The sequence below is a fragment of the Hesperophylax consimilis genome, chromosome 16, assembly GCF_061612785.1.
Source record: "Hesperophylax consimilis isolate HC1 chromosome 16, BYU_Hcon_1.0, whole genome shotgun sequence".
NCBI classification, from domain to species: Eukaryota; Metazoa; Arthropoda; class Insecta; order Trichoptera; family Limnephilidae; genus Hesperophylax; species Hesperophylax consimilis.
The window spans coordinates 20,928,964-20,955,421 of NC_142851.1; the positions used below are offsets into that span (position 1 = coordinate 20,928,964).

At 33.6% G+C, this 26,458-nt stretch overlaps 1 pseudogene; it reads left to right on the forward strand.

Annotated features, from left to right (window-relative positions):
- Window positions 1-26,170, forward strand: LOC149416865 (uncharacterized; annotated as a pseudogene).
- Window positions 26,171-26,458: the final 288 nt, after the last annotated feature.

Genomic DNA, 26,458 nt, shown 5'->3' on the forward strand with positions numbered 1-26,458 from the left:
ATGACGAAGGACTACGTGATTCTAGAAGGTAATAAGAAATTTCTTAACTTAAAATTCAATAAAATATCAATCTACTTATAATTTATTTTTCTACTCTGCACACATTATTTCAATAAGCCACGAAAGAATCTCTTATCAATAAAATAATATAATTATTTAAAAACACTGAAATAACACATTGGCGTCATAAGCTTAACAAGATTTTTTAATAATATTGTTTCTGTTCATTTGTATTGAAAATGTATACCAGTCACAAAAAACTCATATTAAAAAATTAAAATGCCAATAAAACAATCATCTCAAGGTAGTCGCCGACAACTATTATGATAAAGGGCTAAAAGCGGCACTGTTGCGAAAAAAATCTTACATTAAAATGTATACAATTCTTACATAATAAAAAAGATTAATAATTTTTCAGAAATAATTCCTCCAAGTCAGGGACTGGTGTACGGAACTGTTGGTGATGGATATAACGATGAAAACACCTTCTATAGAGCCATCGGCCCGCTCATAACCTGCGTACAATTTTTCGGTCTCATGCCATTAACTGGCATTTTGGGGAAGGATCCAACTTGTTTAAGGTCTTAACTTTAAACATATTAATGCCGTTGTAATTTGAGAATGCACGACCACTGCCTGATTCTATGAAATCTATCTTTCCAACAAGGGTTTGTTACTGCAATACCCACTGCCAACTTCTGCAACTTCTAAAGCTCGGTGGTGCTCTAATGACATATTGAGTATTGTACCATCTCCTCAGTTCTGCTGGTATTTTAAAAAGCCTATATGTTAAGCGGTTTCCAACAGATTCCTTTCTTTATTACTTTTATTATGTTCCTGGTCCAATCAATTTATTAAAAAGGAAAGGCAATTTAGTGTAAATTAAATGCGACATTTTTTCAGGTTCACGTGGTATTCTTGGAAAATTGTATACACATTTTTTATTATGAGCTTCCTTGGGGCTATAAGTTGTGCTGGTTTCTATAATCTAATACGGAAGAGTATCAGCATTGAAAATTTTGGTAAATATCTTTATTTATTTATTTTTCTTAATTTTTGCACAGTTTACATAATAAGTACCAGTTATACAAGAATGTAAATAATAAGTATCTGTATTGGTTAGTACGAGTGTTTTGCGAACACCCCATTAGAAGAACCTGTGCTGAGGTGTTCGCATGTCTTATTAAAAGTGTTATTATAAGTAAAAACACATCATTGTCTTTGAGATTCTCAAGGAGGATACTAAAGTTTCACCCATGGCAGAAGTAATGTATATATATTAGGTTAGTGACTTAATTAGTTTTAAATAAAAGGATCTTATATGAAATGTACTTAAAGGTGCAGTTTAGATGAAAGAAAATTAAAAAAAAAACAGAAGTAAATGATAATTATGCAAATATTTAAAACATACCAAAAGCTAATTGAATTCTTTAATGTTTGGTTTAGGGAGAATAAGTTTAGGAAAATTTGTGTAACTTTCATTTTTATCCATTCTGTGGTCCGTGTTTTTAGTTTGTGTCAATAAAAACTGAAAAAAATAGATCAATTCATCAAAATGAATTATCAGCAGGTTGTTTCAGATTAAGTGGATACAGTTTTATGGAATAGTAGTTAAAGGAGCTTTGTCAAGAAGGGTTAGGTTTGTTGAAGACCTGTTTATTATTGAGGACTGAGATTGTAAGGGAAAATGTAGTTTGTATTGGCATAGAGTTGTGTAATTGGCAAAATGTTGAGCAGCTACTATAATATTTTATTTTCATCAAAATTTCTTGAAATTTTTGTAATTTATACTCATACTTTTATCAAAATTAGAATGCCAACGTGACACCTGGATATTGGTGAGCACATAAACCCATTGTTATTTTGATGATACTTCAACAGATAGCGTAGTATTCTACCTCAGTGCTTTTCTAACTCACATCGCGTTCCTGCGTCTCGCCCAGAACTGGCCAAGGTTGAGTCTCGCCATCGCCAAGGGAGAAATCAAAAGTATCAGCCAGCATCGCAAAAGTCACACCCTTTACGTCAGATTCGCAATATACAGCTTTCTCATCCTGTTTTTCGCACTGGGTACGTTCATTTCAAATTTTCTCTTTTTGTATAGTGTAAATTTTTTTCCTTAATTCGCCATGCACCACCTGTGTTGACAAAGTCCAAGCAAGCGATCCCTCACAATTAATAATATAGTCTAATTTATTCGATTTAAACATGTCTGTATCATAATATCTGTATTATTTTACAGTTGAGCACATCATGCGTATTGCTGCTAGCGTTTCCATGGTTTATATGTGTGATCTGAACAATCTACTTGATTACAAATTCTATAAGTATTCATTTGCACAAATCTTTTCTTACACTGATTATGCGATATGGAAAGGCATCATATTACAAGTGAGTTTTTTTTTCTGAAAGTATCATACTGTTTCTATTTAACTATTTCATAAACAGAGCAGTGTACTCAAATAGCTACATTGAACTTTGTTTTCAACTTGCAGGTCATGTATTTAGTTGCGACTTTTCATTGGAGCCTTAAGGATCTTTTCATTATATTGATAAGCGTTGGATTAGCTCAACGGCTTGAATATCTCAACGAATCCTTAAAAGTCAATCTGGGAAAGGTGATACATCCAAAATATTATAACTGTATTCATAAAATAACTGTACCTATTTTTTATGCATTATGGTGGGAACTGGGTGACATGCGGGTAGTTTGAAAACATTGGTAAACTTCAACGAGGTAGTGCCATAATTCATAAAGTTAGGCCTTTTTTATTTCTAGATAAATGAGTTAAAATGTGGCCGTATGACTTGAATGCCCATCACACATGTAAATTATTAAAAACCTGAATAGGATCATAGCTGAGTTCATATGCGCAAGGTTTCAAAAACAAAAATAATAAATATAAAAATTATTTTGAATAATCTAACTATATAGTTTAAGGAAGAAGGCTAACTCCATGATACGTACCACGATTGCCAAATGTTCACTAAGAACACACAAGAAAGAGAATAACGTTATAATGGTCGATATTCATAAGCAGAAGAATATTATCTTTGATTTGAGAATGTGGACAACACACAAAACATCTAATATAAAAAGCGGCAAATATTTGTTAAGAAAAAATAACCGTCCTGCAGGATTACCTTCTCAAGATTTGAGTTGAGAATTCTTCATTTCCATTGGAATTGATTCTAAGCAGCTTCCTCTTTTCTTTAAAATATAACTGTGTCGAATAATTTCGTCATCTGAATCAAGTGTAGCTTACAAAGAAGTGTTGAAAAATATTTTTTACTTCTACCTACTAGTTCCAAAGTATTCTGGCTGCTCCACGTCACCCATCCTTCCACAATCCGCAAGCAAAGGCGAAACAACGTCTTTGCAATAGTGGAAATTTATAACGAATACAACATAGGTACATTGTTGATCTGGTTAGTTACGGATATACTTTTGTTTTTACAGCATCTATCAAAGCAATTTTGGAAGGTAACTAGGTGTGAATATGCGCACTTGGCCAGGCTAGTAGCCAAAGTGGACAAATCAATCAATAAAATAATCATGATCTCCTTCGTTAACAATCTCTATAGTATCTGCTTACAACTCTTCAATACTTTAAAGTGAGAACCACCTTACCTACTTATTATTATTACCCCATTATTCATGCAACCCCATTATTCATTCAACCCAATTATTCATTCATCATTGTACCCCTTTCTTTATTTATTCATTCAGGAAAACCCAAAGATTTTTATTCTGTAAATAATAAACTTGTAAACATTACAAATTGAACCATATAACAAAAAACTAAGGGTCTATATCTAATATTTAAGCCCACTACCCGTAGGCTAAAATATTAGATACGTTATAAAGTGAGATATAATGGCACAAATAAATGATAATATTTAAAAACAAATTACCCTCACTACCCTCACTACCTAACAGCAATAATCCTACAACTAAACTAAAAAAATGTTTATAAAATTAATGTTATGCAACTGAACAGGATTCATAGCAATAGATTCATACAACATACAGTGTGCACCCAAGCCATTTGCTCTACCGAAAAAACGATCAAATTTGTATTTAAAATCGGCATATAAAATATGAATTGTATTGGTTGTGGTTCTTTGGGTTTTATTTAGTGTGCAAACATTGTAGTTAATTATATTTAATACATTTTCAAGTGACATTCATACTGTGGAACAAGTGACGGTTGTAAACTGTAAACAATTGTAATCCCACATAGAGAATACTATGTCGGTAGTGATTTCTTGGACTACATTTGGTGTACTAACTTTATAGTTGGTCTTAATATAAGTGATTCCAAGTATCATTAATATTTTGAAATAAGTGACAGTTGCACAGTACTCCAGAGGCTATTTGTGTGTGCTGTCTCTGACATTCACTCAATAATGAATTCAAATGAAAACGCTCTCTCGTCAATAATATGGCAAAAGAGCTCCAGAAGGCATCTACAAAGTCATAACGGACCCATCTTTAAAAATTACAAAAGACCAAATGGCAAGATTTCTGAATAAATTTTACAATCTGTCGGGGGTTATAGTTGACGTTGGGACAAGAGATGGAATCTTGAAGGTAAATTAAGGTGATTTTGCACAAAAACGGCTCTATATAAATCATCCAAATATTTTTATTATCATTAATGACCTACGAAAAGGAAGCACAACAATCACCTCAGGTGATTCCTCTTTGTGATATTTTAGCTGAGATGGAGGAACGAAAGGTCAGTTCGAAGAATGTGATCCTACCTAATTTCCCAGAGTGAAACTCAAATTCGATTACAGATTGCATTAATAAGAAAGTTGTGTCTACATTAAGAGTGATTAAGGCAGATATTAACTTTTGAATTAAACGTCTTCATGAAAGCTAAACAGTTTATATTTAATAAAACCAGATTACCGAACGGTATAAGACTTAAACCTGATAGGACTTTACAGCAAAGATAACAATTAACAGATATGTGGAACAAATTGAAGGAGCGAAACAAAAGGGGAGAAACTGATTTACTGATCAAACAAATAAATGGTATAAAATCGCATTTTAAAAAAAACTCCCCACAAAACTTTCACTCTACTACCAAAATGTCAGAGGTCTCCGAACCGAACTTCTGGAACTGAATACATCTTATTAAACTATTTTTTAGTATGACGTATTGTTGCTCTCGGAAGCCTGGCTGAATCAAGACGTAAGCTCTGCTGAACTAAAACTTACTCACCATAACATATTTCGTCTAGACCGAAACAGTTACACCAGCGTAAAAACCTCTGGACGCGGTATACTCATAGACATTTCAAAAAAGTTTTCTTCATCTAATTTACGAGCTCAATATAAAGCTGTAGAACAATTATTTGTCATGTTAAAAATGATATTGACAAAAAGCGAAAATTGGTTGTGTTTACATACCACCTTCATTAGTACTGCAGATTTATAAAAACCATATCGAAGATGTAGAAATACTTTGAGCTATGCTTTCCTATGGCAAAATACATCCTGACTGGCGATTATAATCTTCTAAATATTTTATGGTCCCATGATAACACTAACACTGCGAGAAATCTTGTGAAATCCTGAATAACAACTGCTACCGGCTGACTAATATCACCCACCATTAGATATTATCATAACAAATATGTCTGAAAGATCTCCAAACCTAACTACCACATTGTATGATTGCTCCAAAGCTTAATACCACAATATTAAAGAGTATCTTACCTTGGTGGAAAATACTTAAAATAATCAATTAGAACAATGTTACTCAATTTAAAATACCGTGATAGACCACTTTGTTCAGGGTCAACTGGGAATTAAAAAATATAAATAAAACAAAAAATATATCCACAGAATATTTAAACATACCAGAAATCCTAAAAATTACATAACTTTTACTGCATTAAGAAAACAGTGTAAAAAAATACCAATAAAATGCTATAGTGATTTTGTCAGCCTAATAGAAAAAAAAGTACACCAAAATGTTAAAAAAATTCTAAACCACAACAAATGATTGTGGATTTTTCAACAACATGTACTTAGAAGAAAAATGTGTCGACAGAATCGAAACCATCTCTTTGTTAATCTCTTTGCTGATTCATTTGAAAAAGTTTACGACACAGATTTTCCTGTTAAAACTTTTGCCCATATTTCAGTGGAAGAGTCATTAAATTTAAACCAAACTTTCATGAAAATAGAATTCATAGAATAAAGTCATTAGATAACAATAAATCTGATGGACGGGTTAGTATCCCTCTAATATTTTTAATAATTTATGTTGGTAATCTGATATGTCCTTTATATGAACTATTTAACAAGTCTTTATCTTCTGGGTTTTTTCCAACTCAGTAGAAAATCAAACTACTGATTTGTATAATGTCTACTTTATCCAAACTTTTTGAGAAATTAGTCCTACATACCATTTGTAAAACTTATCAACAAGATTATTGTTCTTAACCAATACGGCTTCATCACAGGTCGCTCTACCTTAAGTAATTTAATAATTTATGAAAATTACTGAATCTCTTGGTCTCAAACAACAAGTAGATACGAGTACTATATACACCGATTTTAGTTAAGTTTTTTTATAAGGTTCGTCAAAGGATCGCTGCCCAATATTTTTCTTATTATTCGTCAATGACAATGTTCACCAATTTAAAAATTTTGAAGTCCTACTATTTGCAGACGACGTTAAAATATATAAAAGAATACGAAATGTAAAGGAATGTCAAATTTTAAACACTAACTTAGATCAACTTCCTCCATGGTGTGAACAAAATACTTTTCGTGCAAAATTCGTGGCTTGGGTGTAACATTCAATGACCACTTGACATTCATTGCACACATTAACGATATAACTGGCTTTATAGATGCTTGGCTTCCTTTGTAGAACTTCATTTGATTTTAAGTCCTAAGATTGTATGAGAACGCTATTATTATTATTATTTAATTAGTTAGAAGTCAAGAGGAATATAATTCACCTATTTGGTCCCCTTTGTATAAAGTTCACTCTAACAATATATAACGAGTTCAGCACAAATTTCGTAGGCACATTAATTTTAAGCTCAAAATTCCAGTTGAATACATTAATTATGTCAGATTGATGAATCAATTGCACCTAATAACGTTGTCTGAAAGGAGAATTATCTCAGAACTGGTTGTATTACACGGAGTCATTAAAAACTTAATTTACAGCCCTGCCATCGTCACCACAAGACAAAACGTAACATTCTTCTGTTATACATACCCAAACAACTATCAGACACATTCACTAACCAATAGGATGTATGATCTAGGCAACATGTTTCTGGGTACTATTTATATATTTAATTACACCATTTATAGAATTAAGTTTAATATATATCAGCACTTTGTTGAATCCTACAAATTATAGTAGAGTTGTTAATGTAGTTTTAATGATTTTTCTTATATGTAGTATTGTTCTTGTTTCTATTTTATTTTGTGTTACTATTACATTTTACTAATACTGTTCCATTTTTTTTTATTTTTTTATTATTATTATTTTAATTATATTATCAATAGACTTCTAATCACAGTGTTATATTTGTGTTTACCTACTTTATAATTATTACATCTGCATACTGTTATTATTTCCTTTATAAAACAGATATTCTACTATGTACAATGTACACTGCATCATGTATCACTTTTATTTAAAAGCCTTTTAGGCGTATAAATGAATAAATAAATGAATATAAAAATAGGTACCCAATTCATAGTTCTTATTTAAATATAGATTTCATGTGTGATTATATTTATTTAGTTTATTTATGTATTTAAACAACTTTCACGAAAAACTACAAAAAAAATTGTTTTTAGTACAACTCAAATGGAAAAGACTTTGCCCTGTTGGAAGCTTGCAGATGGGTGAGTTATTGAAATAATTCTTATTTTAATCATATTTATAAAATACATCATATTTGATAAAAAAAAATAACAGAGAATAGATACGAGTATATTAAATCACCTTACTAGGCGGCTACCCGTTTAATGGTCACCAATAGAATGTGTGAATCATGTATCCATATACTAAATGAGCAAAATTTTGACTTTTTATATGTCGATCTTTAATTCTAAATATACAATATTGAATAGACAAACAACGCAGGATATTCCTTAGTATGTAGGCAACTTTCCTCTTATTGGTTTTGTAACTAATAAGAGCAAAGTTGCGTATGTGCTAAGTGGATTGAAGTAAAACCGGACGAACAGAAGACGGAAAAAGTCCTTTCTGCCCGTCGAGATGGAACGAATCGGATGTCCCTTTTCTGCTTCGTGCTCAAGAAGACCTGATATATATTATGTCTAAATATAAATATACATATATATCAGCTCCATGTATATGTATTTTTAAAAAAAGTAATATGCTGGGATATGACTTTAAAGTAAATTATTTAGGGTAAGAACAGTAACAACTTTTAATTATTTACTTATTTTTATGTTGTGTTGTAGTGGTCTCGCTTCGGCTGTCTACTTCGTGTTCTCCTTTAGTTTCCTGATAATCCGGTTCCTGGCTGTGGCCCTTTCGGCCTCTAGGGTCTACTCAGCTTCAAAAGGACCACTCAAACCCTTGTACAGCGTCCCGTCCGAGACCTACTGTACTGAGGTAATCAATATGCCTTTTGATATTTCGAAGCAAAGGCGAAGAAGTGATGCCAGATTTTTTTAAACTGATTTACTTTTGATAATATTTTGGATTACAGTCGTACCTTTATTATGATCTAACCTCTGACTAATATTTATAATATACATACGTACTTAAGGGGTTTGCTCGACGATCACATTTTAATTATTCTGATGAACGTATTACTAAAATCTCAAATGTTTCTAGAGGGAACCCTACGGATGCACTTTATTTATATTTAATATTAATAAAAACAGGACCTTACCATTAAAATATTTTAAACAAAACTGTTTTAAAATTTTATAAAACGTTTTTAACTGTCAAACTAGCTTTAAGCACCAGAATTTATATTTCTAGACTATAAAAGGTAAGCTTCCCGAGGCATCCCTCTAGAAACACTTGAGATTTTAGTATTACGTTCATCAGAAATAATTAAAATAAACCCCACGGAAAGATCAATTTTCTATGCCTGCTAGGGCAAAGCCGACCGTGGGCCCATCCATTACGACGAGCCGCGCGCTGAATATTGTTTATGTACGAGTTCATCACTTATGTCTTTAAGATTCTCACATTTATTTTTGAGATTTGATGGGGCAGATTCAACCGCAGATCTGTCCAATACACAAGGCCACGCATCGCATATTTTTGTGCACGGCTGCTTCACTTACGTCATTAAGATTTTGAGTTTATTTTAGGGTATTGTCTCGTCTTAATTATTTTTTGGTTTTTCCATAGGTTCGACGATTTTTAGACCACGTTACAACAGATACCGTGGCTTTAACTGGCCTTAACTTCTTCTACATTACAAGAGGACTTATACTTACGGTTAGTAAAATGACAAAACACAGCAAATTGCATATTAATTTACACCATTATAAATATGTTGAAGTTATTCTTCTTATTCCAGATTACAGGTACAGTTGTGACCTACGAATTAGTGCTGGTGCAGTTCAACAGTCCCATTCGATCGGTGTCTGCTAACATCACCCTTACCAATACTTGCGGAGTGATTCCCGTCATCAACGATACGCTACCAGTGTGAAGTGAAGTCTAAATTAATCAAATTTATCTGCACTGTTATGTAGATACTTTCTTTGCATGGGCTCATGTGAAGGCACATCTATCGACCATAAATGGTATTTTCTTTTTCGTTGTTAAATTATTATTAAACTTTCGTCTCCATCATAGTATAAAATTTGTTACAGATTTTATTGTTTTTTATCCGAACGCGAAACGATTACTCATCACGAAGTGCAATATTTGAGGAAAGCAAAATTTACTATTTTCCTATTCAATTTCAAATGACTACCGTCCATCTAAATTCTAAATGCTAAAGTCGTAGCCAAAATACGTTGTTCTGGCTTTGGCCTGTGGTCGATGACATTAAAAACATTATTTTTATAAATATTTCATGTGTATTGTTATCATTAATAAATCAAAGATTTTGGGTGTCTTACATTATTTTGTTCATTGTTGTTCTTGTTTCATGTTTATCCTCGAAGTGGAGTAAGAGTTTCAGTTCAGTGGGAAGTGAGATTATTATTTAATAATTGTCAGTTCGTTAAATACACCTGATGTCAACTATAGCCTAGGATCCCGATACAACAAACCCTACGTCATCGAGTACACAGAAAAAACCACTTTGTATTGAGAATGGATATTTAGTAAGCCTTAGTAAATAGTTTCTTTCGATAGGGGTCGATTAGTAGATGAAAAAATCAGGTCTGCCAATTGACAGCCCGGAGCATTCGCAAGTAACTGTAGTTTAGATCATCCCATTGAAGAATTTATTGGTCTGTTTTTTTGTGGGTTTTAGAACTAAGATTGTCAAATCAAAAAAATAAGAGTTTATGATAATTTATTTATTTATTAATTTAAACGCCCTGGTGGGGTTTAAAATGAACATATTTTACATGATTTACTGCATAATACAAGACGTATCCAGAAAGTAAGTGTACTGAGGCTCTCACGACCAAATGAATTTTATTTTCGACATGTTGGCTACAGGTACTACGGTTTGGAAGGAAAAACCTCCGTTTGAGGTTTGTAATGAGGTGAAAACTGCATATGGTGATAAAGCTATAAATTGTACGAGTGTGTACAAGTGGTATCGCGAGTTTAAAAACGGTTATCACCTCTTCACCCCCCGCCAAAAAGTTCAAAACCACAATTTCAGCCAAGAAAATCATGGCATCCGTGTTTTGGGACAGTCAAGGCATAATTTTGAATGAATATCTGCCTCAAGGGGAGACCATCAACCCTGCAAGATACTGTAAGACCCTAAAAAAATTGCGGAAGGCGATTCAAAACAAGAGGAGAGGCATGCTGACAAAGGGAGTCAGCCTGCTGCACGACAATGCCAGACCACACACGGCCAACGCCACGAAGGAACTGCTTGCCTCGTTTAAATGGGATGTCCTGAACCACCCCGCGCACTCCCCTGACCTAGATCCTTCAGATTATTATCTCTTCACCTCCCTGAAGCTGTAAATGGGTTGAAAAAGGTTTTCAACCGACGAGGAGGTAAAGGAGGAGGTGGAGAAGTGGACGAAGGGGTTGGCGGGAAACTTCTTCGAGGAAGGCATCAAAAATTGATACCCCGCTTCACCACCTGCAATACCTGCATTGAGAGGAATGGCGACTATGTCTAAAAATAGCTTACATATGTACTACGGTAACCATGTAATTTTTTTGTTTCAATAAAAAAATTTGTAACCTACAAAAATTCAGTACACTTACTTTCTGGATACGCCTCGTACATTGCCAACAACATCAAAAAACAACAAAATAAATAACCGAAATCTTAAAAAAAAATGAACATAACACATGGTACATATAATTTTCCATTTAGATGTACAATGTACATAATATAAGAAAAAAGAAAAATAAATAAACCAGTTTTAAAAGTGCAGATGGCATAAAAATTAAATAAATTAATGGAACAGGTTGGTAATATGTAATTTACAAATGAATACAACTAATTTACAGTAAGAAGTAAATGAAAAAAAATGTAATCGCTCTTACGCTATACTTCTAAATAATACTATGACCGTAGTTTATTTTATTGTTTTTGGTATAATCTGTATTACTACTTACTGTCTTTGCTTGTTTTATAACATTTTGTAATTCCTTATAATGTTCATTTATTTATTTTTATTTCTTTGTCATTCATAAATATATTGTGTAGGTACAAATACATAAACCATAACTAAACTTAATGAAACTTTATTGGTCTAGAACAGGGGTGCTTAAACGGTCGATCGCGATCGACCGGTCGATCGCGAGTGCTTTTTGAGTCGATCTCGAGAAAAATTTCCCATTTTTCATACCTTCTTTTTTATTATTTATTTGTAGCTTGTAGCGGACTGAGTTACTGAACGGAGTGTTCTGGAACATTGCAGATAATATCAGATATACATCTCATAGCCACAGCATCTGACACAAAATTCTGGTATTTTATATCTGAAGATAAATATCCGAATCTAAGGAAAATCGCCCTTCAATTGACGACAATGTTTGGGTCAACTTACTTGTGCGAGTCTGCATTTTCTGAAATGAAGATAATTATGTCAAAATATCGCAATCGACTAACTGACGAACATATGTCATCGTGCTTGCGATTAGCACTCGGTAATTACGTGCCATCGTATGAAAAGTATGCTGAGGACATGCAGTGCCACGCTTCAACATCCAAAGTCATTATTTAGTTAAGTTTAGAAACTAGAACTCGTTTGTTTTTTGTAAGAACCAATAAACTTGCAATTTTGAATAAATATAAGTTTTTTTATTGACTTTTTAGTGCAGACCTCCACCTACCTTGACTAAAAAAATGCATATTGCGAACTAATTTCTGTCGTTCCTCCAAATTCTATGTGGATTCGTGGCCATGCAATTGTGCAACGTCCCTATATATATACACTTATACCTGCGCCACGATACACCCTACCTACATAGACGACAATCCTGCATCACACATACTAGCAGCCTCTCAGAGTCGATCGATCGGAATCTAATAATATTGAGGTAGATCGCCAGCAGTTCAAGTTTGAGCACCCCTGGTCTAGAAAATATGAATAATTACTGTTTATGTTTAAATGTACGACTGTCCTTAATAAAATAAATAAGCCACATTAAAACATCATTCAGGTATTTCTTACTTAAACTTATATTAAATATTACGCCCGATTGGGTGTTTTATGGAACTTTATCTTTGTCTAAATATAATGTGTGCATGAAAAAATACATTTTGTGGATCAGTTACTGTAATGTATGACATATGTAGCTCGTGCCAATGTGGTGTAGATCGCCTTTTATAAAATCTTGCAAGCATTCCATCTCGCTTGCACTCATCCACATTCGTACAGACATCAAAGTTACAAATATTATAATATTTTGTTTTTTAGTTTGGTCACTGAGTGGTGGCGGTAAACATCGATTGAACTATAATTATTACCTAGTCTGTGTAACTTCTGAACTGGCAAATTTTTAAAATAATTATTAGAAGACTTTGGAACATTATAGAGAGGTAGTCTGTCTTGTATTACGCGTGGGTACACGATAAGTAACAAGGTTCGTAAAATCCATGGCGTCCAATCTGCCATTCGCTATTTTGAAAAGACAAACTAAATCAGTCATTGCGTAGATCTATTTGCCGTAAAACCATGTTGGCGGTGCTAAATTATTTTATTAATCTCAGGCGAGAGTTAAGACAGTTACAGGTATATAGTTAGAGTTATCCGATTTATTAACTTTCTTAAACATTGGAGACAAGAAGCTTGTTTTCCATTTTTTTCAGAAAGGCACCAATTATTAGAGATAACTTAAAAAGGTTTTTCAAGACCGATAAACACTTTGATGAAAGGATTGGAGGAATGTTATCAAGACCAGCCGATTTGTTAAGATCAATGGATTTTAACTTAGTTATTATAACAGTTTCTTCGAATATGCATTGATTAAAATCGATATTGTTTTCATTATTAGTTGATGGAGTGTCCAACAATGGAGAGTCGTTTTCAGTTTCATAGAATCTTTACTGAAGAATCCAACGAAGAGATAAACGACTTTTTGGGGATTATCGGCCATTTCATTATCTAAATACATGTAAGAGGGAATGCAGGATTTTTACACTTCATACGCAATTTTTTTTTGTCTCTAATTATTTCGAAAAGATCTTTACTAAACCATTTTGGATAATTATGCTCTACGATTTAAGTAAAATATATTTACCATTTCATTGATATTTTCTCCACGATTCAAAAAGTTTCAATCAGCGGAAGATAAAAGATTAGTAATATGATTAAAGTCTGCTTTGTAAAAGTTCAATGGATTTCTTATTGTAATTGAACAGCAACATTCAATTGTTAGTGGGGATGATACTTATCGATTAGAAGAATAGTATCAGCAGTATAATTATAATAAAAAATAATAAATAAAAAATAAAATAATAATATAATAATAATGTATAAAAATAAATTAATTAATCAAAATTTAAGTAAAAATAAAATAATTAAAATAAATAAAACTAATGAGTATTCCGATCGGACGGGCGAGCCTTTAGACGCGTCTAGAGTGTTCCCGCAGGAACACTCTAGACGTAAGTCTAGAGTTTTCTTGCTACAATGCGTTTTGCTTTGGCGATCGTTCTAGAATATTCTCGGAGCATCGCTACAACTGAAATTCCAAATCGTAATCTGGCAAAAAATAAATTCTGGAAACCGTGAATCACATCAAATTTAATAAGAGATAAAAGTAAGCTTTACCAACAAACAATCAATTTCGCAAACGACATACAATTAGGTTGTAAATTCAAAAAATATAAAAATAAATTGAAGCAACTAATTAAAATAAGTAAAGATGAGATAGTTCCACAGATATAAAATATTAAGCTCTGAACACAACCCTAAAATAATCTGGCAAACAATCAACTGTGCAATAGAAAACAATAAACAGAAACAGTCAATCAATGAAATTAACGATGAAAATAACGTAATAATAAATATCAAAGAAAACCCAAAAAAATGTGCTAATATTTTGAACTCCTCTTTCGCAAAAGTCGGACAAAACCTATTAAAAAAAAATAATCTTACCAAAGGATCGAATACACAACCAATTATTGAAACTATATAAAATCTAAACGCACTCTTCCGATTCAAAATGATCAGAAAATTAGATATATTAAACATAATTGAAAATATGAAAGGAGGGTCGTCTCCAGGTTATGACAACATAAGAATTCAAATTTTAAAACCATGTGATTAAACCATTAACTCAACTAATTAATATAAGTCTCTGAAATGAAATATTTACGTCTAATTATGAGAAAACAATTATTTCTCCCATATTCAAAAATGTTACAAATTATCGACCAACATACCTCATTTCAAATACAAATAAAATATTTGAAAAAATTGTTAAATGTCAACTAATGGAATTTGTTGAAAATAACAAAATACTTCACAACAACCAATACGGAATCCGAAAAGCGCGAAGTACACAAGATGCAATTGCAAATCTTACATCACGCATATACGAAATCCTAGACATTAGCAAAAAAATTTATAGATTTGAGAAAAGCTTTCGACGGCATATCCCACACAAAACTTCTGGGAAAATTAAATAATCGGAACACCAAAAAGAATGTAGTAAATTGGATAAAAAGCTACGTAAAAATTGCCCACAATTTTTCAAAATAAACAATGTATATAGATATGAAGATAGTTTGATTATGACTTCTTAAAACTGAATGAACTGAACTTATGAATTATTTTAGTTAACATAAATGATTATAACTCTGTAAATTGATTAATTATTAAAGAATGGAAAAAATGCGTGTACTCGATGACTCAGGGTTCATTGTTTCGTGATCCTAGACTACTATTGAAACTAGTTGAGCTCCTATGAGATTCCAATTGGGAACACTATCAACATCTAAAAACTGATAAACTCCGTAAAGTTAAAAAAAAAATTGGCATAGTAGAAAAAAGATAAAGTAAAATAGTTATTTAAAAACCTTCAATCAATTTTTGATGATCAATTTTGAATAAATTCCTTAATATAACTTTTAAAGAAGACAACATGCACACATGCAAATGCAACTAACTTATTGATTTTCCAACATGAAATCAAATAGGATGATCACAATCTACGATACTTTAAATGGAACTACATCGACAACGTTGACACAAATGACAGCTAAAAATGAATGGGGTGGTGCTCAAACAAAAATTTTGCTTTCTCCCAATGGCATTTCCCCTTTTCCAGTATCTACTTTTATCCATCGAACATTGATGAACCTATAGTCTATCATTAAAAACGGTTTGTTGTGACACTAAGCAAACTTGACACACCTAATGGAATATTCTGGTCAGTAGTGTTTTGAATTCCTACGTTTAATGACCAATATTACTACGGTTTTTATAACTCAAGAACAGAAAAACCAGCACCCCACGGAATGGATGGCGGCACAAGTAATGATTTCAAAATGTTTGTTAAATCTGAGAACGAAATCTCCACCATACATTTACCGCGGGTAATACCAAATCATGAGCTTAAAGGGTAATTATACTTATTTCAAAACCTTGAATTTAACTCTTTAGTAGTATTTAATAAACATATTTTAGCTTTTTCTTGTTTTTTTTGTTCAGTTGGTGCACGGAGAAAAATTAATAACTCCGAATTTTGCAAATTTATTAATAATATCCAAATCCGGTTAAAAACGGGATTGTAGGCCTAACGAATGAATTTATTGGTTTCCTTATAAACTTTTAATAAAATACGAATGTATTATCACGATGTCGGAACACGTGTTCATAAAAATTCTGACATTTTCGCATTTCGTCATTGTATATTATCAAGGCAAATAGAGATACCTACATAAACACGTGTTCTGATATATTAGGAATGAAATAAAAGTTTATTTTATATGTATGTACATATTTTATACTCAAAAGGTGGTTTTTTAATCAATGTATTATTTTATAAAAATTATAATATGTTTATTTTAGGGATAGCGCAATAATGACGAAGGACTACATGATACCGGAAAGTAATTAAAAACACATAAATATACTACTCATATATACTCACACCAACGTACTCATACTCATATGTACGTATTCATACTCTATGTACGTACCATACTCATACGTACGTAATCATACTGATATGTACGTACTCATACTCATATGTACGTACTCATACTCATAAGTACGTACTCAAACTTATATGTACGTACTCATACTCATATATACGTACTCATACTCATACGTACGTACTCATACTGATATGTACGTACTCATTCTCATACATATGTACGTACCTACTGAGCATCCATCGTTTCAATGAGCCACCAAGGAGACCAAAAAAATCACAATTATGTAGAAGAAGCACCAAAACCATGAGGGGCCAATGATCGACAAATTCAAATATTAATCTAGAAAAATAATTAACTGACGAAATGAAGACAGTAATATAGTGTAATGAGGAATTTTTATCAATGACCTTTTAACAAAAATACCTGTATATTTGTTATTGGTATAGTACCTGCATATTTTTAATGGTTAAAATTTTTTCAAAGTTGTAATTTTTCGGGTCTCCAAAAAAGCATCGAATCTATGGAGTTGACCAGTGATGTCGCCGATGACCAGTCTCAAAAAGTCTACTTTTTTTCAACCGACGCACGCACAGTGGCCAATTTTGATGATTTGGCGCGACATCGCTCCCGGCGTTCGACCATTTGGCATCATTGATGTTTTTTTAAGTATTAATAAAAATACCACTTATTTTTTGTTAATTCTTATTAGTTGAAATGTTGATAATAATTTTAAGGCTTTTATAAAAAGTAGCGTGTAACTTGGGCGCTAAGTTTGTATTTTATGAAAATTAAGTACAATAATTTCTTAAAAATGCAATTACTGGAGTGGCTGGCTTAAGTTGGTGGTGATTTTTTTTCCGTGTACAAAAAAGACACAGCAATAATATCCTATTAAAATTAGCGTTAGGACTAGTGAAGATTTTTATTCCTACTCCATTAAAGGAAAAAAATTGGAAAAAAGGTAAACTTTGAACCAAGGCAACAGTTATAATTTATGAAAAAAAAATTTTTTCAGTTATTTAAATAAAGCACGTATCTTAAAGAATATCTCAAGTGATTTTTTAGACTACTTTTTTGTATAATAAGTTCACAAACAACCCGATTTCGAACGCCTTTAAACTCGCCTAGATACAGCAGCATAGTACAATCATTTCTTAAAAATGCAATTACTGGAGTGGCTGGCTAAAGTTGGTGGTGATTTTTTTCCGTGTACAAAAAAGACACAGCAATAATATCCTATTAAAATTAGCGTGAAGACTCGTGAAGATTTTTATTCCTACTCCATTAAAGGCAAAACTTTGGTAAAAATAATTGGAAAAAAGGTAAACTTTGAACCAAGGCAACAGTTATAATTTATGAAAAAAATATATTTTTTCAGTTATTTAAATAAAGCACGTATCTTAAAGAATATCTCAAGTAATTTTTAAAAATACTTTTTTTGTGAAACAAGTACACAAACAACCTGATTTCGCACGCCTTCAAACTCGCTTAGATACAGCAGCATAGTTGCGCGCCCGAAAATCTCAGTTCTGTGCGTAATTACCGAGTAAGTAAGCTTCGGATGTTATTTTCAATGGTTTTTTTAATGTCAGTGATTAACTGAGAACACATTGGTAAAAAAAAAATCATTTCGGGAACATGCCGATCTGGGGTCAATGTCGCGCCAGCGCTCAAATTTAAGCCACTGTGCGACGGCGCTGTATTTCGTATGGTAGTCGAGACCTTTTACCGTTTACCCGTTTTAACGTGTAAGAACACTAGGTAAAATTTTAGTATCTCGTCACCGATGTTATCGTATTGAAGTGCAAAAATGTATCTATGACCGCACCTGATAAACAATTTTATTTTCATATATTGTTCTCTGTTCTTTGTTCTCTGGACCAAAGTTGTCAATGCGTAGTTCTAAAATACCCACAAGAGATTTTAAAATTCCCCACGAAATCCCCACAAGTTCCTTTACCTCAAAAAGGAAACTAAATTCAATTTAAATTAGCACTTTTTTTCAGATTTTTCCTTCGTACAGGCTTTAAAATTAGATTTTTTCAATTTGCTGCCAACGAAAACGAAATATAGTACTTTCTCACAATTATTGTAAATATTATTTTTCAATATGGTTGGATAATCACGAAATGCCCAGAATTTTCCTCGCAAAAAACAAAATTTTTGAAATTATCCGCAATTTGAAGAATTCTCCATTAATTGGCAATTTGGTTCCTTGATGTGCATTTTATAGGCCACAGATAGATTACATGTAATCAATCAGCAGTTTGGTCGTACCAACCAAACGGTGTGTTTTAATGAGATGGTGTTTTAAAATATCGTTTTCAAATGACGATTTATAAATTATACGAACAATAATCAATTAAACGTATAAATTCAGTATTATTGATTTAAGTGAATATATATTTTTTTTCTAAACCATAATATTTATCACTGCAGTTCCTTGTTGAAAATGCTGCATAGCAGCATGAAATAATTGATGGGCAGGAAAAAATGTTTCAGAAATGATTCCTCCAAACCAAGGAACAGCCTACGGAGCTATTGCTATTAATGATGGGGATGACAGTGGAAATACCTTCTATAGAGCAATCGGGCCTTTGATAACCTGCGCACAATTTTTTGGTATTATGCCGATGACTGGCATTTTGGGAAAGGATCCAACTGATTTAAGGTAATATCTATTGAAGGTGATATCTACTGCATTCATTAATTTTGCTTAATTTCAATCGGTTTTGTTAATAATATGTTTGTAATGTATATTATCGAGGCTTCTGACTTGAAAAAAAGAGTTGCCACTTTAGATACAATCAGACCTCATTGAAATCTGTTTCTTTTATCATCTCTCATCCCCTGTGGTATTTTAGGTTTCAATTTTAGTTCATTTTTTTTAAATTAAAGATTACTTATTTGCTTTCTGTGCAAGCTCTTTTTAAGTTATGGTTTAAGTTTGCATTTAAACGAGACTCTAAAGATTTTAATTTCAGGTTCAAGTGGTGTTCTTGGCGCATAGTCTACAGTTTTCTGATTTTGACCGCCCTTGGAGTAATGAGTTTTGCTTCTTTTTACCATTTCTTGCAGACCGATGTTAGTTTTGCAAAATTCGGTAGGTATCATTTCATCGCCCGTTTCATTCGGCAATTTAATATGAAGGTAAAAAGATAAACTCTACATATTTTAACCAAATTTAATAAATTAATAACTTGAATTTACTGACTATCTTTACATAACACAGATTAAATATGGCGGTACTTCAACAGGAGGTGTGGTATTCTACTTCAATGCATGTCTAACTCACGTCGCATTTCTGCGTCTTGCCCCGCATTGGCGGAAACTGAGCATTGCCATCGCAAAAGGAGAAGTCAAGAGAACTCGTCAGCACTGCAAAAATCGATCCCTCTACGTCAGATTCGGAATCTACAGCTTCATTATACTGTTCTTCGCACTGAGTATGCCTCTTTTAGCATTTCTTCTCAAATATATTTATTAGTTTTCCTTTGTTTATGAAGAACACTTTCCTTAAGAATACTACAATGCAATTCAATTTATTTATTGAAAAATTCTTACCTAACTGCATATCAACTATAATAGTAAAAACAGAGCTTGCCTTTTAAATGCAGCTTCATGGATGCTAAAATTGTTCATATTCTAATTAATTCTGATCAACAGCGAGATTTCTGCTGTTGAACAGAATTGCTCTCGCCACCAGTATGACCATTGGCAAGTTAGTCCTTCAGGCCGGGAGATGACAGTCTATGCTGTCGGTGACGGAGATAACAATCGGGAACATAGAAATGAATGCTCTCCATCCATAGATGGTTCATTTCATTTAGGATAGAGCCACGGGTAGTAGCCATACTTCCTCATGTATAAAAATCTCAAGAATTTCTTCTGAACTCTCTCCAACATGAGAGAATACTTATATGGTGTGGACTTTAAATTACCGACTTCAAGTCTACTCCTCACTAAATACTTACTTGTACTACTTTTATTGGTGACACAGTCAAGCAATCAAGTCCTCTAATAGTAACACTATTTAAATATTATTATCCACGTTTTTTTTCAGTTGAACATCTCTTGAGTATTGTCTCTGTTATCACGAGTATTTACATGTGTGACAGAAACCTTCCAATGGATTACAAGTTCTACAAGGGCTCATATGCACAAATCTTTTCTTACACGGATTATGCGGTATGGAAAGGAGTCATAGCACAAGTGAGATTTTTTTTTATTACGTAAGTGTCTTCAAAAGATTTGAAATAGGTACCAGCGGTTTGCACGACGAATTGATTTTAAATGTGTTTTGGTTTAAACTTTCAGATCACCAATTTGGTTTCGACGTTTTATTGGGCTATTAAGGACATTTTCATCATATTGATAAGTGTTGGATTAACTCAACGGTTTGACCAACTCAACGAATCCTTAAATGTTTCTTTAGGGAAGGTAATAAATTTATATTACCTTATGATTTTTTACGGTATAATGTATTCAACGTAGAAATCACGGCACAACAGAAAGAGTTGAAGACGAACATGTATAAATAATACATCATAAAAAATTTCCAGCATTTGCCAGAGAAATTTTGGAAAGCAACCAGATGTGAGTATGCTCACTTGGCCAGACTAGTAGCGGAAGTGGATAATTCGGTTACTGAAATAATCATGGTTTCTTACGCCAACAATGTCTACAGCATCTGCCAGCAACTCTTCAATAGCTTGAAGTGAGAATCGCCTAGCTTTATTTTACATGACATTACTATATCAATGTGGTATTAATGTTTGAGAAGTGATTTTAAAAATTCGCTTGGTTTATGTTGTTGTTTTATCAGCTTTTATTCATTGCTAACTTCTTGATGGGCTAATTTGAATATGTATATTTTAGCTCAACTCACAAGGAAAAGACTCCAGAGCTACCTTGCTGGAAACTTGTCGATGGGTTTGTTATTTTTGTGTCTAAATTTCCATATTTTAAAGACAGAGGTATAAATTTGCTGAAAAGGATTTCAAATTTGAAAACTACCATAAATACCAAATAAAATATCAAACACTGTCATTCAATTTCACCGAAAGACGACATTGTTACGGGTGAAAAACTTGAAGAACTGAACAGTAATGAATGCCAACTTTTATTCGTCTTTATCACGACCTAATAATTATGTTGGAAGTTACCGTCGTACAATATCTACCAGAGGTTGCTGAGAATGAGTGTGTTATCTCTGTTTCAGGGGTCTCGCGACATCTATCTACTTCGTGTTCTCCTTTAGTTATTTGATAATCCGTTTCCTGGGTGTGTCTCTGTCTGCCTCTAGGATCTACTCCGCATCAAGAGAACCCCTAAAAGCCTTGTACAGCGTTCCATACGAGTCCTACTGCACTGAGGTAAGGCACCGCTTTCGACTTCCCAGAACATTATGTTCATGATTTGTGTTTTTGTGTTCTAATTTCAACCTGAAAAAGTTGTCAAATATAAGTGAACAGTCATAGAGCGCTAAACAGTTGAAACTCCAGCCCGCAATAGTTGCATTGTACAGCAACCAAATACTCTCGGAAGTTTAGGACCCTCTTGCTGAGAAGCTATAAGTAAGATTCGGACTCTAAGAACGCTTTTTGTCGCATTTTATTACTCTCATTACAAGCACGTCGGTCTACTTGAACAAGGGGCAAGGCTCTCGACTCCGAATCCGGAAGTCGCAGGTTGATATCCCAGCATGCGCAAGCAAATTTCATTTTCATCTGATAAATTGTTGAAAAAATGTTGTTCCACCATTATTCATTAAAAATAATTTTGCTGCACGTTCCAGAGTGTAAGATAAATCATTAATGAAATACCACCATTCAGAATCTCAATTCTGTTTGAAATGGCTTTTGCTAAGTTTAGTGACCAGATCTGAATAGCCAGTTATTTCCCATATCCTTTCCCTCCTCCATTACCTTCAGCCTCACAACCCTAATTGTTGATGTTATAGTCTCACAGGTTCTAGACGGTTGGGAACAGTTAGAAGTCTTATGCGTTATTTAAATAAAAATATAAAGAAAACTTTTTCCCTGCATAATTAGAACAGTTTCATAATGATTATCTAATTATTCTTCTATTTTTCGACAGGTCCAGAGATTTCTAGATCACGTCACAACAGATACCGTGGCTCTAACTGGACTAAACTTCTTCTATATTACGAGAGGACTTATACTTTCGGTTGGTGAAAAATCATACCGTTATGTTAAGACTTTTGAATACATATTTTCAAGTTTTAAGCACATAATATAATATGTAAGTCTATGATGTTATAATTACAGATTGCCGGTACAGTCGTCACCTACGAGCTGGTGCTGTTGCAGTTCAACAGTCCCATTCCATCGGTGTCTGCTAACATCACCCTTAATGACAACTGCGGAACTATTCCCGTCTTTAACAGTACGCTAACAATATAAATAATTGGATCTAATTATCAATCTCATCTGGGTAGAAATACGCTATCTTTTCTCTAAATATTATAAAATAAAGTCGCTATCCGCGTCTGTCTTCTTCTAAACCACGCAACGGATTGTGATTGGGATTTCACTATCATTTTGAGAATTTCTTCCGAAAGTTTATACATATAATATATGTTTATTATATTTATAGAAAGTAGAGAAAAGTCGAGATACTCTATTACTAAAAATGTCCGAGTTTGAACACCGATCAAAACTAATTCCGAATACTCATAAGTCATGTACAAGCTCTGGTTTGTGCTTAGAACAAGTATGTTACAAAAATGTTGTACTATTTTTAATATTATGTGTGTTGTGTTTTATTTAAATAAAAAGAGTTTGTGTGTCTAACCCTTGTTTCCAATCCCGCTGATTTCGTATACGTGGAAAAAAATAATATCCTAAATGAGTGAAAAGAAGAAAAGATCGATGGTAAACATACTTTTTTTTTAAATCCCTGCATATTAATTTGTCTGTGGTGTTTCGTGATTACTTTTTTATATTAGCGTGCTACTTTATAGTACAGGCCGCGCGCTTTATAGTATAGGCCGCGCGCATTATACCTTGACCATCACATCTGAGGGTGATTGTAGGTAGAAACAATAAAAGTTATTATGAATTATCAAATATTTTCTACATATCAAAAACTCATAATACAACAGTGTTATAAAAGTAGTCAATAAATCGTAAAAACTTTTATTGTTCTCTACCTACAATTACCCACAGATTTGGTGACCACGACGGACAGAACAGCGTGTTGAACAAGACAGCTCGACAAAAGTAATAAACTTTATTAACAAATCGATTATTAAAATTAATTAAGGGATAGTTGAATAGAAAAATATCTAAATATTATATAATTAGTCACAAGCCAGGGGGAAAAGCGAGTCACCAAAGTTGAGGTAATGAGATATTCAAATTTCTGATTGTTTTTAGTTCTTCAATCGACTACAAGTATTTCTTTATGCAGTGTAGTGGATAGAAATTTTTCTAGCGGTTATAAATATTTTTAGCGGGTATGTACGTACTTTTTAATGATAATAGTGTTATTAAAATTTAATTAGGAAAATAAATATTAATTTTATAAAAGATTATTTATCTTCATAATTTAAAAAAAAAATCAGTATAAAATAGACATTTACTATACATATCCCAGTACTTTAAAAGAATACCTTATTTTTAACTATAATTCAAATACCGCAATTTGTACCCGACTGCACTCAGGGTACAAATTGCAGGGTTGAGTGGAAGCGAACTAGAAGGAGGCCGATGAAGATGTGGAAGTGCTGGGTGGAAGCGATCTAGAGGCAGGCCGATGAAGATGTGGAAGGTCTGGGTGGAAGCGATCTAGAGGCAGGGCGATGAAGATGTGGATGGTCTGGGTGGAAGCGATCTAGAGGCAGGCCGATGAAGATGTGGAAGTGCTGGGTGGAAGCAATCTAGAGGCAGGCCGATGAAGATGTGGAAGGTCTGGGTGGAAGCGATCTAGAGGCAGGCCGATGAAGATGTGGAAGGTCTGGGTGGAAGCGATCTAGAGGCAGGCCGATGAAGATGTGGAAGGTCTGGGTGGAAGCGATCTAGAGGCAGGGCGATGAAGATGTGGAAGGTCTGGGTGGAAGCGATCTAGAGGCAGGCCGATGAAGATGTGGAAGGTCTGGGTGGAAGCGATCTAGAGGCAGGCCGATGAAGATGTGGAAGTGCTGGGTGGAAGCGATCTAGAGGCAGGCCGATGAAGATTTGGAAGGTCTGGGTGGAAGCGATCTAGAGGCAGGCCGATGAAGATGTGGAAGTGCTGGGTGGAAGCAATCTAGAGGCAGGCCGATGAAGATGTGGAAGGTCTGGGTGGAAGCGATCTAGAGGCAGGCCGATGAAGATGTGGAAGTGCTGGGTGGAAGCGATCTAGAGGCAGGCCGATGAAGATGTGGAAGGTCTGGGTGGAAGCGATCTAGAGGCAGGCCGATGAAGATGTGGAAGTGCTGGGTGGAAGCGATCTAGAGGCAGGCCGATGAAGATGTGGAAGGTCTGGGTGGAAGCGATCTAGAGGCAGGCCGATGAAGATGTGGAAGGTCTGGGTAGAAGCGATCTAGAGGCAGGCCGATGAAGATGTGGAAGGTCTGGGTGGAAGCGATCTAGAGGTCAAAACACGCCTGAGATGAAACACGCCGTGATTATGATACTTTCGCTATCGTGAATTCAAATGTTGAAACCACTTCATACTAACCCACTTCCCGATATCCGATCGAGAAACTCGTCAGACAGATTTGTTGTCGATCACAATGTATTTTATCAACTTTTGATGGCAATCATACACACGCGGACATATACCCATTTCGCTGAATGACATTACAGCAGTTAATACACGAAATAAATATCGGTTCTGCCCAATCGGGATTTGCTACGTTGTTAGCGCTGTTGACTCCAGTCCTTGAGGAGGAAGGTTCAGACCTCAGTGAAACCAAAAAAATGAAAAACTAGGTCGAAAATTGGAAATAGATGTATTATAGTAAAAATAAACTTGGTTTTTTTACCAATCACATAAAAGGTACATAATGCATATTATTAAATTATTATTACTAAAATATATAATAATAATAAGGCATATTATTAAATTATTATTTACTATATTATATTTTATTATAATAAATAATATTTTTCAAAATAGGGTTTATCATTTGACTTTCCTAATTTTTTAGAATATTTTTTTCCAAACCATTGAAATCTTAAAGACTCTCAAAGAAGTAGCGGGGGGTGTTTAACGAAACAAGTCCGAACGTAAATTCAATATCAGTCGATATAAAAGCATAATCTTTTTTCAAATTTTTTTATATGAATACCTGGAGCCAGTGAGACTATGGAATTTCCAATGTTGTAATCCTGGAGGTTCTGGGGAGGAGAAGAAGATGGAGAAGAAGAATTCGGGGGAATACCTGGCTATTCAGATCTGGTCACCCAACACGGCTTAAACCATTTCAAGCAACGCAACGTTTCAATTCTGAATGGTGGTCTACACCAGGCCTTTACTGAGAGTATATTCTGTAAATTATTTTTAATTTCTCATAATTTCGAAGCCATTTTTCGTCGCAATAACAAAATTCTTTAAAGAATATATTTTAGAAAGAAACTATTTAAACGCACACATGCAAATGTAGAACTTTGATTGACGTTCAATTTTGAAATCAAATCGCACAATAATAATCTGTTCACAACTACATTCGCCAGGTCAACACTAATGACAGGATAAATAAAATTCA